Source organism: Rhamphochromis longiceps, linkage group LG11 (genome assembly GCF_057381845.1).
Source record: "Rhamphochromis longiceps isolate RC_006_pf linkage group LG11, R_longiceps_female_GT1.1, whole genome shotgun sequence".
In the NCBI taxonomy this organism is placed as follows: domain Eukaryota; kingdom Metazoa; phylum Chordata; class Actinopteri; order Cichliformes; family Cichlidae; genus Rhamphochromis; species Rhamphochromis longiceps.
In genome coordinates, this window is record NC_140567.1 from 16,102,170 (window position 1) to 16,116,740 (window position 14,571).

General features: G+C 40.4%; 1 long non-coding RNA gene across 2 annotated transcripts in view; it reads right to left on the reverse strand.

Moving 5' to 3' along the window:
• Positions 1 to 2,098: 2,098 nt before the first annotated feature.
• The window catches only part of LOC146658754 (uncharacterized), a 64,503-nt gene continuing 52,030 nt past the window's right edge, over positions 2,099 to 14,571 (reverse strand). For both annotated transcript variants that reach the window (XR_014913753.1, XR_014913752.1), the window contains exon 5: positions 2,099 to 4,124. This is a non-coding gene — a long non-coding RNA (uncharacterized LOC146658754). The remainder of the gene's footprint in view (positions 4,125 to 14,571) is intronic.

Here is a 14,571-nt window from a genome sequence, read left to right on the forward strand (position 1 = left end):
AATCATCTCGTGTCACTGGTTATGGGAGCATTTCACAGACTGTCTTGAGAATTTATCTAGGAGATGTGATGCTCTATGGCAGACTGCAGCTGACGGTGGAAGCCCCGGCTGCACCGTAAAGATCTTCACTAAAGATTGAATTACAGCGTTGCGCTTTAGAATGCATTTATTTCACTGCTATCATGTTTGTCCCCACAGACACTGTAAATCCCCCTTCCTCTTATCAAGTAGCCATTTATTGTTGTCAAATAACATTATTCACGGCTGTATCATTACTTAGATAACGTACGCATTAGAGCAAATGATTTGTTTATCTGCTGTACAAGTTCTACATTACTCCTGAGATTTCTCTAGGCTCCTCATTATTCTGTAGTCCTGGGATCAGTCAGTACAAAGTGAAAATGTGGATGTTTGACGGGTCTATTCGGGCACAACATGTTACTTTTCAGTGCCATTTATGAAATGAATACCTTGTTAGATGTGAAGAATTATAGGCTTATGATTTTGAACCAGTTTGATTCCGTTAAAGTTCGAGGCAATCGAATTCTCTGTTCCTTTGATCGACAGCTTTGATTAGTAATTACGCACGTAGTGTCTTTCAAAGTGTGACATCTTTATTTCCCCTCTTTAGAAGGCAATTCAATCATCTTTTTATAAATCCGACAGACTTAAAAGTCACCATATGTGATTGAGTTAATTTGAGGGCTTTAATTATATTCCACTTACCATTGCCCTTTTACATTTACCAAGCAAGATTTTTTTAATCATTTACATCATTACATTAGATATTGTTAGAGCTGATGTTTCAATCTAAACAACATTCATTCTGTGTAGAAAAAGTCCTTTAACTTAATTGCAGTGATGAAAGAAGCACTACGACTACACATATTGTGTTTTGTGCCATCTTATAAATAATTTTTGTATGGTTTGGAATTTTGTGCTCTATTCTTTTGTTGAATTTGTGTTATCATATCCTGTGGCAGACCTCGTCTTACAGTTGCTTCTCCAGTGAGTCCAAGAACTGTAGCCTAAATGCAACAGTAGTCCCCGTTCTTCTCTACAGCCTTGCAGAACTTACCATGTTGGTGCAGGAACTAGTTCCCCACCTGCTGGACTTTCTGGCCGGTTCAACTAACTCTGCACAAGTTTAAGAGTGCTAAATTCCGGATGAAGATCTATCGTTCTTGTGATTACATAAATACTGAGGAAATCGTGTTATACTAAGGGCTGTTTACATTAATAAGTGAAAAAACAAGTAAAATAAACATCATTTCAGTCATTAAAAACCTCGGTAAAAGCACTAATTTGTAAATGAACGAATGCGTGAGCTGTGCAGAGATGGCACTGATTCCCTGTTTAAGTGTCCAACTCCAGTCTGCACATTAATACCAGAAGCTTCCTGATGCTGTTTTCTTAAGAGCTGGAGACACCAGGCAGTATAACCGTGTGCCTCTGTCTACAGAGAAGTTTTATGCACACTGTAAAGCTGTCATTCATGTTGTTGCATACAGTGCCTTCATCATGTCGCCAGGCTCAGTAAAAGCCATGTATGGGAAAGACTGCAGGCCATGGCACTTATGGATATTTCTCTTTACATACATCATTTTTACATGTAGACACTGGCTGTGAGGCAACCTGTCAAAGAGACTTGCTGCTTTTCATCTTCATATTGAAATTCCAAAGGTCATTGTACTTCTGCTTGTATATATCATTTCTATTGTTATAGGATAAAGTTAAACTGCAGTTAGGCCATCTTTGCACAAAGGCAGACATATGCACTTCATCTAGTAGAAGTGGTTTGCTTTAGCCAAGAGGTACTTTCTATGATTTGGTCCTGTTAAGCCGTTGACGCTGAAGATACAATTATCACTGTTGGAAAAGCAGTGCGTGTGTTTCTATGTGTGCGTGTGTGTGTATATGTGTGTTCATTGTATAGAGATGTCTGGTGGTGATGGTGTTCTAGCTATGAGTTAAGGGCTTCATCAAAATAAAAACTTTTCCAGCATCAAAAAGCTACAGCACATGATCCATCTCCCTTTTTAGCTGGTGTCAGGACCAGTTTATGTGACGATGATGTGATGTTTGGGTAGTTCATTCTGATCTAACTCCCTCAGAATGAACTATGATAGTTATGGATTTTGGATTGCTGATGGGCTCAAGCCATTAAAAAAACAACAATATAACAATGTGCTATGAGAACACAGTGACAAATCTGTTGCATTTACCCATGTTCTTTTACAAGGCTCATATTACTTAGGAAGACACAGCTGTAAACAATAAAGATGGTATAGTATTTATTGAGTGTCCAAAATGAGTGGGAAATTTATGCATGCAATTAACACAAACTAAAAGTTCTACGATACAATGCTGTGTAATTTGTAGAACCAAATTAGCTTTGCATGACATGACACCTGTCAGTAATGACAAAAAAATCACATACACCTTCATAATGACAGTTTGCTGCTCACAGCAGATTAAATTATTATGCAAAATAGGTAAGGCAGCAAATGACTGGACAAGAAAATGATTTCAGACAAAGACCAGATGCTTGCAAATAATAATAATGCTGTGCATTATTCCCACTAACGACTGCGCTCTGTCTTAAACTATATCTAAAAGATGGATGTAGCCACTGTGCTTTCACCAGTCATCTTGTCACCTTGTGTTGAAGCCTTTATTTTAGCATTTAGGCTGAATTGATTGCATTTACACAGAAGGCGGTGTGCTATGTTATTAGCTAACCAGCAAGCATGGTTAGCAGGGAGTGCAAAAGCACTGTCTAACATGTTCATAAAAACAATACCAGAGTACCACTAACCAAGAATGGAGACAGTTTAATTACAAATCACATTATTGAAGTTTAAAACAAAAACCCACTGCAAACAAGGTAGCGAGGTCATGCTGAATGTTTAAAAGAAGCTGAGATAACGCCTAGCGGGCAGCTAGCTAGCTAGCAGCCTCACTGGCTCTTAATTATTATTATTTACTTACTTTAAAACTATCTGTTTATTTTATTGTGTCCTCTTCTACCTTTTATTTTATATTACGGCATTTAATATTCTCCTTTACTTTATTATTTTTTTAATAGCAACTTAGGAATGGCAGAGCAAAACTTTTTCAGACTAAACTAAACTTCAGTGCTTGGATTTGTCTTTTAAGGATGTAAAAGTCTACACCTTAGAACCATATACTGGAAAATTATATATAGGAACTGATCAGGGCTTTGGATAATCCTTCTGAGATGTTTAGAGAATCACTGGTTTCTGCGACAAATGCTGTAATCTTCTCCTACTGCACTTTTGTGCTGCAAATGAACAGAATCGTCAAAACACAATGCTGTTATGATCATAAATCTACAGTACTGTCCAATTAAACGTATCGTTTAAACAGTGTCAGTGTGTTGTGTTTGTGATAGGCTGTGTAATAGTGTAATAACTCCGTCCCCTGTAAGCTGGCCAGGGAGGCTGTGTGTAAATGAGACGGTTCTGCTACATTAGCTTCATAACACCATAATCCCTTCTCCATAAACCATTGCATGCGCTGCAACATTTCTGATTTATGGGGGGTAGAGAATCAATGGGAAAAAATTAATGCTCGCGAAACGTCCCAGGGACAATACTGAGCAGATTTTAATTGTGATTTCATTCAGGCGGCTGTTAGCGAGATGATGAATGGGAGCTAACCTTCCACTCTGCCGAGCACTGGAAAGAGTCTTTAATATGACAATTAAGTGTCTGTCTTTTAGATTTTATTGTATCTTCCTCTCTCTGTCTTGTGAGCTACTCTGTCCTCCCTCCTGCTTTTCTTCTTTCTTCCCACCCACTCTCCTTTAGCCGCTTCCTATCTTTCTCCCTCTTGACATCGCTTCATCTGTACAGTGCAGCTTTTGCACAGATTAAATTGAGACTCCAGTTTTCTCCATCTCAGAGCACTTACTTATGTTTTATGACACGCACTAAATCAATTTTATGTTGTTATTGATTTTTTTCCCACTCCTCCTATTACCCTCTTGCTTAAATTGACACAAACCATTTTGCCTTTTGCTCCCAGATTCTTCCCACTCTTGTTCTGTGGTGACCTTATGTGTACTCGCAAGACATCTGAGGGTGGAAAACTGTGTCCCTCTGTGGAAAGAAAGCAGTGCATTTATTGATACTGATATAAAACAAAAGGATATAACTAGAACTTTGCTTGCATTTAAGAATTTAAACACATAACCGCCCCCTTTTGTTCTCCAGTGTAGCATTACTGAAAATAGCGGTAAAGCATGCAGCAGACTTTGTTGCATTACCCCACTACACTAACAGGATGGAGGCTTTTGTAGTTTTAGTGGATGGCAAATCAACTCAGTTGTTTTAATTGGTTTTTCAAGTAAAAGACAGCATGGTTTATAGGGATTTTTAATTTCACCTTCATCATTACGAGTGACAATGCCTCTGGCACAATGCAAGCAGTCTCTTCCAACTTTGTATTTATTCACAAGTGCCCCTGCAAACTGAGCCAAAAAGACTGAAGGCCAACTTTTTCAGTAATTGAGTGAAAATGTAACCAAATAGAAATTAACAAATAGAGTAAAAACAGAAGTGAATACAATCAGCAGGCAACAATAATAACAAAGAAAAAATGAAATGGAAAATAATGAAAAGTAAATAGAGAGATATGTTTTAGCAGCAACAGCTCCATTTAGGCTTTATTTTTTTCTGTTTTCTTATGTGGTGATTTAGAAGGACCAACTGGTGCTGGAGCAGGGGTTAAATGCAGGAGGAGCTAGCTTGGTCTCAATCAATTTGTCCCTGTCTTTTGGCAGGTGCCCAGGCTTTGCTGTGTCCCAGTCCACCAGTGTTGGCTCCATCAGGGCTCCCAGAAAAGGCCTAAGAAGCAGCATCAATGTGACCATTTAGAGTGCGATCTGTGCAGATGCAGTAGGAAGGTCAGGCCATTGTGTGGCCCCCCTCCCTAGCGCCTTTCACTTCACCCTCCAGAACGCCGTCCACATCAAAGTTGTTATTGAGACTCCTCAATCGGAAATCCTGGTTTGGCAGGGAAGCAAGGTCTTTAAGAAAAGAATGACGGCCTTGACATAACATGGGCAACTAAATCAATGCACCAGCAGCCAAAAAGAAAGATTAATACTCATAGGCCTCTTTACACCTGTGCCCAAATATCTCTCATATTTAGTCTAGGTTTGGTTTACACCTGATCTTTACAAGTTTTCAAAATGTAAAAAATAAAACTCTAATTTTCTCTTAAAAGACATGAGAATTCCAAAAAAAAAATTGGGGAACATACTGTCCTATGTTCAGCTATAAATTCATTTATGGATTATTTTAAAATGAGTATGATGTGCAGATTTATTTTTTAACACTTACAGTCTATTTAAGATCTTACCATGTGCCTCTTTTTATAAGTTGGTTGGTAATTTTATTACACATAGATTCCTAATATTGTTTTTGTTCTGAATAAGGGGCCCGGTGGCGCCAGTGTCCGGCAGCCTCGCCTCTGTCAGTGCGCCCCAGGGTGGCTGTGGCTACAATGTAGCTTGCCATCACCAGTGTGTGAATGGGTGGATGACTGGATATGTAAAGCGCTTTGGGGTCCTTAGGGACTAGTAAAGCGCTATATAAATACAGGCCATTTACCATATTTACCAATAAAGTAGTTGACAAGAGAAAATGACATAAATAAAATTTTGCTGCTATACTTTGCCATTGTACTTGGTTGCTATGGTTTACATACAACATAATCTAGCTAACATGCAGGAAAGTTTGTATATTGTTAAAAACTTAAATCTGTGTAGCTCTGTAAAACTAATAGAGTTGTCTATCTTAAAGGGGCGAAATGTAGCTATTTTCATATTAATGCTAGCTAACATTAAATTAACGCTAACTACCTGCCAGCTGACATTAGTTCACCAAACCTTGACTGAACTCAGGGCTCATTTGACACTTAATGTAATGCTGTAATTAGTTGTGGAAACATAGCTTCATCATATCTTTCACTTTGCAACCTCAGATGAATAAACACTTTATGGGGACATATTTGTTGTAATCTACTTGTAAGTAGTTACATGACACCAGCTCTGATGCACGCTGAACAGATTCATCAAGATGTTTTGATTTTGTTATGTGTGATTACTGCAGATTTTTTTTTAATCAGTCTTTATTTTGAGATGTTTGAACACTCTTGGGTCCCCCTGCTGGTTTGTGTGCGTGCGTGCGTGCGTGCGTGCGTGCGTGCGTGCGTGCGTGCGTGTGTGTGTGTGTGTGTGTGTGTGTGTGTGTGTGTGTGTGTGTGTGTGTGTGTGCGTGCGTGTGTGTGTGGAGGGTAGGGGCAGATGCCTAGTCCACTTGCTAGGCTGGCTCTGTGTTATCATGTCATGAGTTGGGAGTAAAGCCAACCTCTTTATACAGATTCCTGTTATCACTGAAAAACAAACAAACAAAACAGTTCACTGGAGTTGCATTGCAAGATAATGTCACTAAGTAGGATAACATTTCAGTCTCTATTGACTTAAAAAAAAACCTCACGCATATTATATTCTTATATAAACTTATGTATTCTTTATTGTCAGTTTAGTAATGTTTTTTGCCACTTAGTAAATGCTGACAAATATGTAAGAAGATTACATTTTCAACTGAACTCACAAGGAACTTTTACAAAATTGATGGCATCCCTTTTTTCCTCCCCATAATTGAACATTACATCATTTCAGAGCCTTAAAACGATGAAGAATGAGACAGAGGTGAGAAAATGGAGACGACTGACTGAGAAGAAGGCAACTGACAGAAAGTTCTTTCTTCTTTCTGACTCTTCTTCTGTTTCGGCTCATGTGCAAAATCGAATTATGATGTGGACTGACGTGCACCAGCTGCCCCCTCTCCTGGGTGCTGTCCGTCACCTCGCCGGTCACCGCTGACAGCACTATGATGGATTAGGAATTGTCATCCAGGACGCTTGTCACTTGTTTACAAGTTGGCCATCCCTCATCTCTCAACACAGGCCTTATAATCTGGCCAACACTTCTCCAACACCCCCACCTCACACACACACACTTACACACACTGCCAGGTGCGGTATACAAGACAACACCATACATAACAACAGCTTTTTTTTCTCCTCTTCCCCCAAACCTTTCTCTCGCTCTCTCTCACTCCTGCATCTCTGGGCTGAACACAGTCAACACATTTAATGCATTAATATATGTGTTGTGTTCACCAATCTCCCAGGGACTGGGGCGATGTCTTCTCCTGTCAACCCCTACCCCCGAGAACTGACTGGGTTTTATACAAACATCCCACTGGGAGAGGGAGGGGAGGCTCAGCTCTAACCTGCATTTTGTTTTTTGAACAATTGAGCCTTTAAAACCGTTAAAACCCAAATTTACGAACAATATGCTTTCTTTCTGTAAAACCTATTTTGCTGCTGTGACGGTGAATACAAACCTGACTGTTCTGTAACCTCTTGCTTGTAGTGGTCATGCGATCATGCACGTAAAACAGCTTTCGTAAAATATAGATCTTTTAAAACATGTATTATGACATTGTCATTTACTTCATAACCAGTAACTGACAGATTAATTTTAAAAAATATATATTTTACTGTGACATGTGTCATTTTACAACTTTTTCCTCCTCCAAGCTCTTTTTCTGGAACAAAGCTGAAAACTTGTTTCCACAATTTTGGAAAAAAAAAACAACCCCAAAACCTCGCATGTCAAATTCAAGACCATTTACCAGAAGCTTTCAGACTCAATGGTGTCAAGCCCGTGTCTCAGCAATGTCGAAGAAGGAAGCCCCGCAGAGCAGACTTTGATCTCTCTCCGCAGCATCTCTCAGCCTCCGATCTGCTGTGAGAATGTGTGAGTTTATGCTCCCTCTGCAGGCATAGTCCAAACTGGATGACGAGCTAACCAGCCTGCCTCTCCGCTTTGGACTCGGCCCTGCCAGCTGTGATCTTGCAGAGAGGATGAGTGGATGCCATCTACCCGGCACTACTGAGGCCATCCCTGTGCTCCCAGCGTGGCCCTTGAGAGAGGCCATAATCTTTTCCTATCTGCCTAATGGTTCCCTCTGTGGATTCTGAAATGGCAGGCCTGGGAGTGGGGGCCGCATGCTGAATCCTACCATGAGCATATTGTCATTAAATTAAAAATTTCCTAACACTCCCTTGCTTGTGGCATAACCGCCGCCGTGAGAGCGATCATAATTGGCTCTGAAAACATGCGTAATTGCCTTCAGCTGGCGTTCTTTTACAGTTGACATTGTTGAGGCAGCAGCGGGGCGATTGGTGAAGTGAATATGCAGCTTGTTTCGCAATGGCACTCGTAATTGAAATATGGTACGTGAGAGCGGAAGATTACATTAAAGCTCCTAGATAATCACTTGACAAGGGAGTCGTTGGATCGACAATCTGCTGCGGTGTTTCGGGGGAACCGGCCAGAGCGAACAGGCCAAGGAAGGGAGGGAGAAGGGAGGCAGAGTGGGGCAAAAGGCAGAAAAAGAAGAAGAAGAAAAACGTCTCTTGGCTTGCTCGCTTATTCAGAGCAGTCCTGGATTGCCGGCCTGGCATTCCTGGGCTCTTTCTATCACCACATTTATCCCACTCCCTCTCTTATTCTTCCTGAGACACACAGCCCTCCGCTGCTTCGAGTATACCACTTCCCCTTTAAGAGCTAACAGATGGCTGCCCATTGCAGTTGCATTTTATCCTCATTTTAATTTATATTTTCATTGCCTTTTATTTTGTAGTGGCGAAATGATACCTTTAATCAACGGCGGGACACACGACTGCCTGCAGTCAGCTGAAAACAGACTGAATAAACAGTTACTGTATTAATATTTTTTTACTTAACCAGTAAGTGTTTAATTGAAACACTCTATGATATAAGTGCAATATTAATGATTTCTCTTAAAGGTCCTTGTGCCCCTTTTTTTTTTTTTTTATCTACAGTCCTTTCACTTCCTCAGCCTAATAGACAGCAGAAAGGGAAGTGTTATTTCACAAATATTTCAAAACCCCAGACTGCCAGTATGGGCACATTACTTGTTAACTGATGCACAAAAGAAAAGACACAAAGGGATGGTCACATTTATCCTCCTTTTTTTTCTGCAGACTATCTGTTCTTGCTGCTGAAGTAAAAAGAAAAAAAAAGAAAAAAAATTGCAGGTGCCTCCTCTCTTTAATCTACTTCTCCTTTCACCATTATCTTATATTTGGGTATAAACACACAGACTGTGCAACCCGATAATATGCAATTAAAAACAAAGATCATTAAAAAGTTATTGGTGTCTGCCTAATTACTATAACTTTACCCCCCTTATAATGAGCGTGCATGGGTATTGATTCGAAGCAAATCTCCCTTTCCTCCTGGAAAAAAGCAGGTAGTTACTTTGTGTTAAATCATTAATATAGTAATGATTTTTCCAGAACACTCTCAATTAAGACCAGAGCAGAAAATGACCCAGGGGAGTTGAAGCTCACGCTCTTAAAAGTGTGATGTTCCAAATATATCGTTGCTTCTCTCACCGGAGAATATGGATAGAGGTGAGGGGTGTTTCTGAATAATTTAAAGCAGGAGCTTGTTGATTAGATTGTGCATAAATGTGTTTCTATGTTTTGGGACTGTAACTTTAATGTAAAACCGTACGTGCTAATATGCTGCACCGAACAAGCATTTTGTAAATAGTCAGTGATGTAGTGGTACGGCTCAACCTCCAGGAGGGGACAGAGAAACCATCTGACAGGATGAGAAATTAATAAAACACAATAAAGAAAGAATTACAGTAGAAAAACAGGACTGCAAACCTTGGCATCATCAAAAGTTCAAGTGTGCATGTGAATTTAAAAAAGATCATGACTAAACGAGGTAGTGGACCCTTTTTGATTGTTGCATTGTGGACACAGGTCAGCACTGCCCTGTGCACACCAAGCAACAATGAAATGTATCCTGATACCTTTCCTATATCAAGCATTGTGCTACAGTAGCTCTTCTGTGGTGTAACACCACATTGCGCAGACTTGGTTTTGCATGTGCATCATTGAGCCTCTTGGATCCTGCTTTATTGGTTCTCCTTCCCTGGACCAGTTTGGGTAGGTAATAAGCACTGAACACTCAAGAAGGCCAGCTGTGGCGCTCAGTCATCTAACCATAAAAGTCCCTCAGATAGTTCCCCTAATATTCCCAGCCTGACCACATAAAAAGAGCGCAATGATGCTTTGACGTCACTGGGCTAACATGCTCACAAAAAATCAAAAAGCTGGGAAAATAACAAATTTTGGACAAATGATGGCAAGTTACAGTACTACTAACTGTATCCTACTAAGGAAATTAATTGATAAGTGCATACATTTCTTTGCTGACATTACAGTAATTTATTCAGAGAATAAATGTCAACCTGATGAAGTGAGTGGGACCGGTTGTCCATAAACCATAAATGCAGAAAAAAGCTGGATAAATGAAAACTTTGGCCTGTTGATGTGAAATATGTGCGCTTTAAACTATTTCACAGTTGTGAATATGAAAGAACATCTGAGTCATGGTTTTTAGGTTAGCATATGTCATCTAGACTGTCTTTGTAATTCAAATCCTGCTTTCTCTGTGATCTCTGAACCCCCCCCCCCCCCGAACCATCTGAGGGACTCCAATCCTTGATTCGTGCTCCGACAATTAGATCATTTGTTCGTCTATTATCTCAACACCTGCAAGAAAATCTGTCTCAATTTTCCCCTCTGCTTCTGATCTTGTCTCCCTCCCTTCGTTTTCTGTGTCCCCACTGAGATGCTGGTTCCACCCCAAGCTGCTTGTGTCTCTGTCAGGAGGCTCTTGGACACTGCCATCCCAACATGCATTGTGCACATGCCAAGAGCCTGTGCCAGTTCAAGCCCTTATAGCGCCGAATACTTGTTGTGACCCTGCCTCTTCTATTCTTTGCGCTCTTTCGAGGCCCCTGTGCCAAGCACACACAAGGCTCAAGTAGGGATATACAAAAAACATCGAACTCTCCTCCCTCCTTCACTCAGAGCCATAATATTCACTTAGCGAGGAGCAGGACTGGCTGGAACAAAGAGACTTTTAGGTCTGGGCAATGATTTGTTATAGTCTCCATAACCACAGTTTACAGCAGCTTCCTTTTGAAATGCTTGACATTTTACTTCCTATTCCTTAGCTATAGTTGCTGGATACAGTGCGTCATCTTTGTTTGACTTTATCACACGTAAAGAGCCGTTTAATGTCATTGCCTAGGTAACCAGCAGGTTTTTGGCAACGACGCAGAAACGGCCAATTTGTCAGTGGAATGTGAGGAAGTGTCAATATAAATCTATTTAATCTCTCAGGGCTACATCCAGGACATGATTTTTCATATGCATATGAGAATATTTTTTGTATTACACACTTCTTTCTTTCTTTTTTACAGCTGACCGCAGATGGAAGTGATTGGTCCAACAGAGGGGGAGAAGAATAAAGAAGTGAGGGCAGAGAGCTTTTTTAATGGCGACCGCAGTTCTTCATTCACAGCATACATATTTACAGTAGAGTGTAGGGTGCTGATTAGACCTTTCAGAAAATAATTCTGACTTTCACTGTTAAACATCAACTGAACTTTAGTGAACTTTTAATGTGGACTGTGGTGAAATGTACTAACACAGTCAAAGAAAATCAGACAGGCAGTAACTTAATGCAGCTATGATTGACTGCTAGTCATTATTTAGAGCTAATTCAGCAATATTACGTATGTTTCAGGTTCATATACATACATATATATATATATATATATATATATATATTAGTTCGTGTTTTGTTGACCTATCCATGCACCCCAACCTCCTCCCTTTGCAGACTTTGTTCCCGCTAAACAGTGCTGACACTGCTCTTGTCAAATATATTACTGTTGATGAAGGATTTGAGTCATGCTTGTCTCATTTTTAGCATTGCGTGTTACTGTAATCAAATTGCATTTCTCTGTTACGCAGTACTGTTACTCATAGTGTTACTATTAAATTCAATACTGACATTGTGTTATACGGCACCCTCAGTTATCTCTACAATAGCTCAACTAACATGTCTTTATTTTTCTTTTTCTTTTTTTTTGTCTTGTGCCCCTCGAGTACCATCAGCTGCCTTCAATTCATGTGCGGGGAGGAGAAAATGATGGAGTGGTATAGACCTTTTGAGATGTGGATATTTGGAATTAAATTTTATTTTCATTGCATGCAAGGACAAACAAAAGGACAATAAGGGCACCGTGCAAACACTAAACTAGCAGCAAAGAACCCAGAGCCATGTTAAAGCCGGTTGCTTCCTGACACCAGCCAAGAAGATAGAATCTGATCTTCAACAGGTAACAAAAACTGAGAAGAGAAGTCAGTACAACCTCCAGTTCTACCTGTACCCGTTTCTTTCTGCGGCGATTGGTCTGTAGTGCTTGGCTGGTTTTCAATGTTGCTGTCAGCTTTGTGTTTATACTTAAACACTAAAAGAAAGATCCTGTGTCCTCATAAGGGTTAGGATTTGTGTCAGTGTGTGAAACTGTAGCCTAAAGTTTATATATAAGAGTGGCTCTCAGGCCATGTGACACAGTAACACAAAAGTACTGTAATGAATAGCGGTAGTGCGACAAATTTAATTCTCTAGGGAGTCTTTAAGTAACAGAGTGCATTAATTTTATGTTATACACATACACACTTTTGACAATAATGGTGAAGATTATATCTTGAAACAAGTTGTGACATAAGAAGCATAACTGTCAACATCTTCACACTTCTTGGGCTTTGGGATAAAGTCAGACAGATGTCTGTGACCTCTAATGTCTTTTATTGAAGATCCATGTCGTGACACTGTTCGAGCTCCCCTGCTGTACAAACTGAAGAACAGTGTGTCACAACGTGGCATTTATGTTCATGTGACATTATCAAAATGCTCATATGACAGCCCACCAATTATGAATCCCGACGAGAAGACACCGGAAAACATCTTGCACTCGCGCTCTTGCTGACATGACCTTTTTACCGAGATCGTGCGTTTTTCCCATCAACATCCCCCCTGTGCAGCCCTCTGTTTCTCTCTGTTTCTTCTATTCAAAGCTTCATCCTCTTCATCCCAAGGTAAATCCCATTAGGTGGATGTTTTGTCGTGGAAGCGATTTTTTTTTGTGCCACGCAGTTGTTATTTATTGGCTGCTGACAAGCCTATGAATTCTGGGGCAAAGTGAAACTCATATTGTTATCAAAAGCATAAAATTCCTATCACTTTAGATGTCAGAGCAGAGACAAGAAAATGAAACAGGTACTCATAAAGGCAGTGGGTGTAATAAATCAGCCAGGAGGGCCAGAGAAAGGAGACGCTTGATTAAATAAGGGGAATTAGGTATTTTTGCAAAAGCGGGAAATAACATTGATCTACGCTCCTGTCAGCAAAGACGCTTGACACCATTGTGCATTGTCTATTCTTCCCGTGTGTTTATAGTTTATCAATCTCCCTCCGACAGAATGATATCAGTGAGAGAATATCCTGCATCCTTTGGCCGCCTTGTTCTCTGCTGCTGGAAAACTGGGGGCAGACTTATCCAGGTTCTGAGGTTGCCTTCTTTGATTTCCTCAGCAATTGAATCACCAATCATATCCTGTAGCTTTGTTTACCACGACATATGTGAAATGAACCAATAGGGCTACTGTTTTTCCTACAGCGCCATAGGCATCAAGAGGCAATTTAAGGTCAGTCAGGGGTGATACTCTTCTCTAGTTTATACCAGGGTGCAATCAAATTTCGTTGCATTTTATGGGAAATCACTTTGGGCAAATAATTCCTATTTTTCAAGGGAATGTTGGATATCTATTTAATGAGAAGCAGTCTTGTTATTGTAAGAAAATCCAATAAATCTTCGCACTTTGCCTAACACAACAAGCAATCTTTTTCTTGTGTAGCCTGTTGAAATAACACTATATATACTCTCTTCTTCCACTCAATCTTCCCCCGTGGAAGCAAGATGCAATGCAACAGATTGAGCGCGCTTTAAAAGTAAACACATAAAACACGGTTGAACTGATACTTTTAATTTTCCTTGTTGCAGTTTTCTTTTCACAAAGCATCAAAAATGACACTGAATATACGAGTTATGACTCATGGCCAATTGCACATCCGTCTAAAAGCAAATTCTGCAAAGCCAAGTTTGTTACCCTAATTGCATGATTTCAGTAACGTCTCTCCCGCTTTGATTTGGAGGTGTCTGCATGGCTGATAGGATCAGTGAACTCTGGAGAGTGGGGTGACGACCTTCCACCTCATCCATCACTCGCTGATGGACATGTGAAGCCAGTCCCTGACAGGTTTGGAGGATAGGTGGGGGTGGAGGGTGAAAATGGGGTTAAGGATAGGGCCGGAGAAGGATCCGTGCTACCAAAGCATGATGGCTGGAAGAACGAGGGCGGGGTTGAAGGGGGGAGCAAATGGAGAGAAGTGTGGCCAGGATTGAGGTCAGGGATGTATGATTGGGGTATAAGATGAGCCTGGTTAAATGTTTGCGTGGGGGGACAAAGATGGATTATCTGACTGTTTATGCATGTCTCATGTGAGGG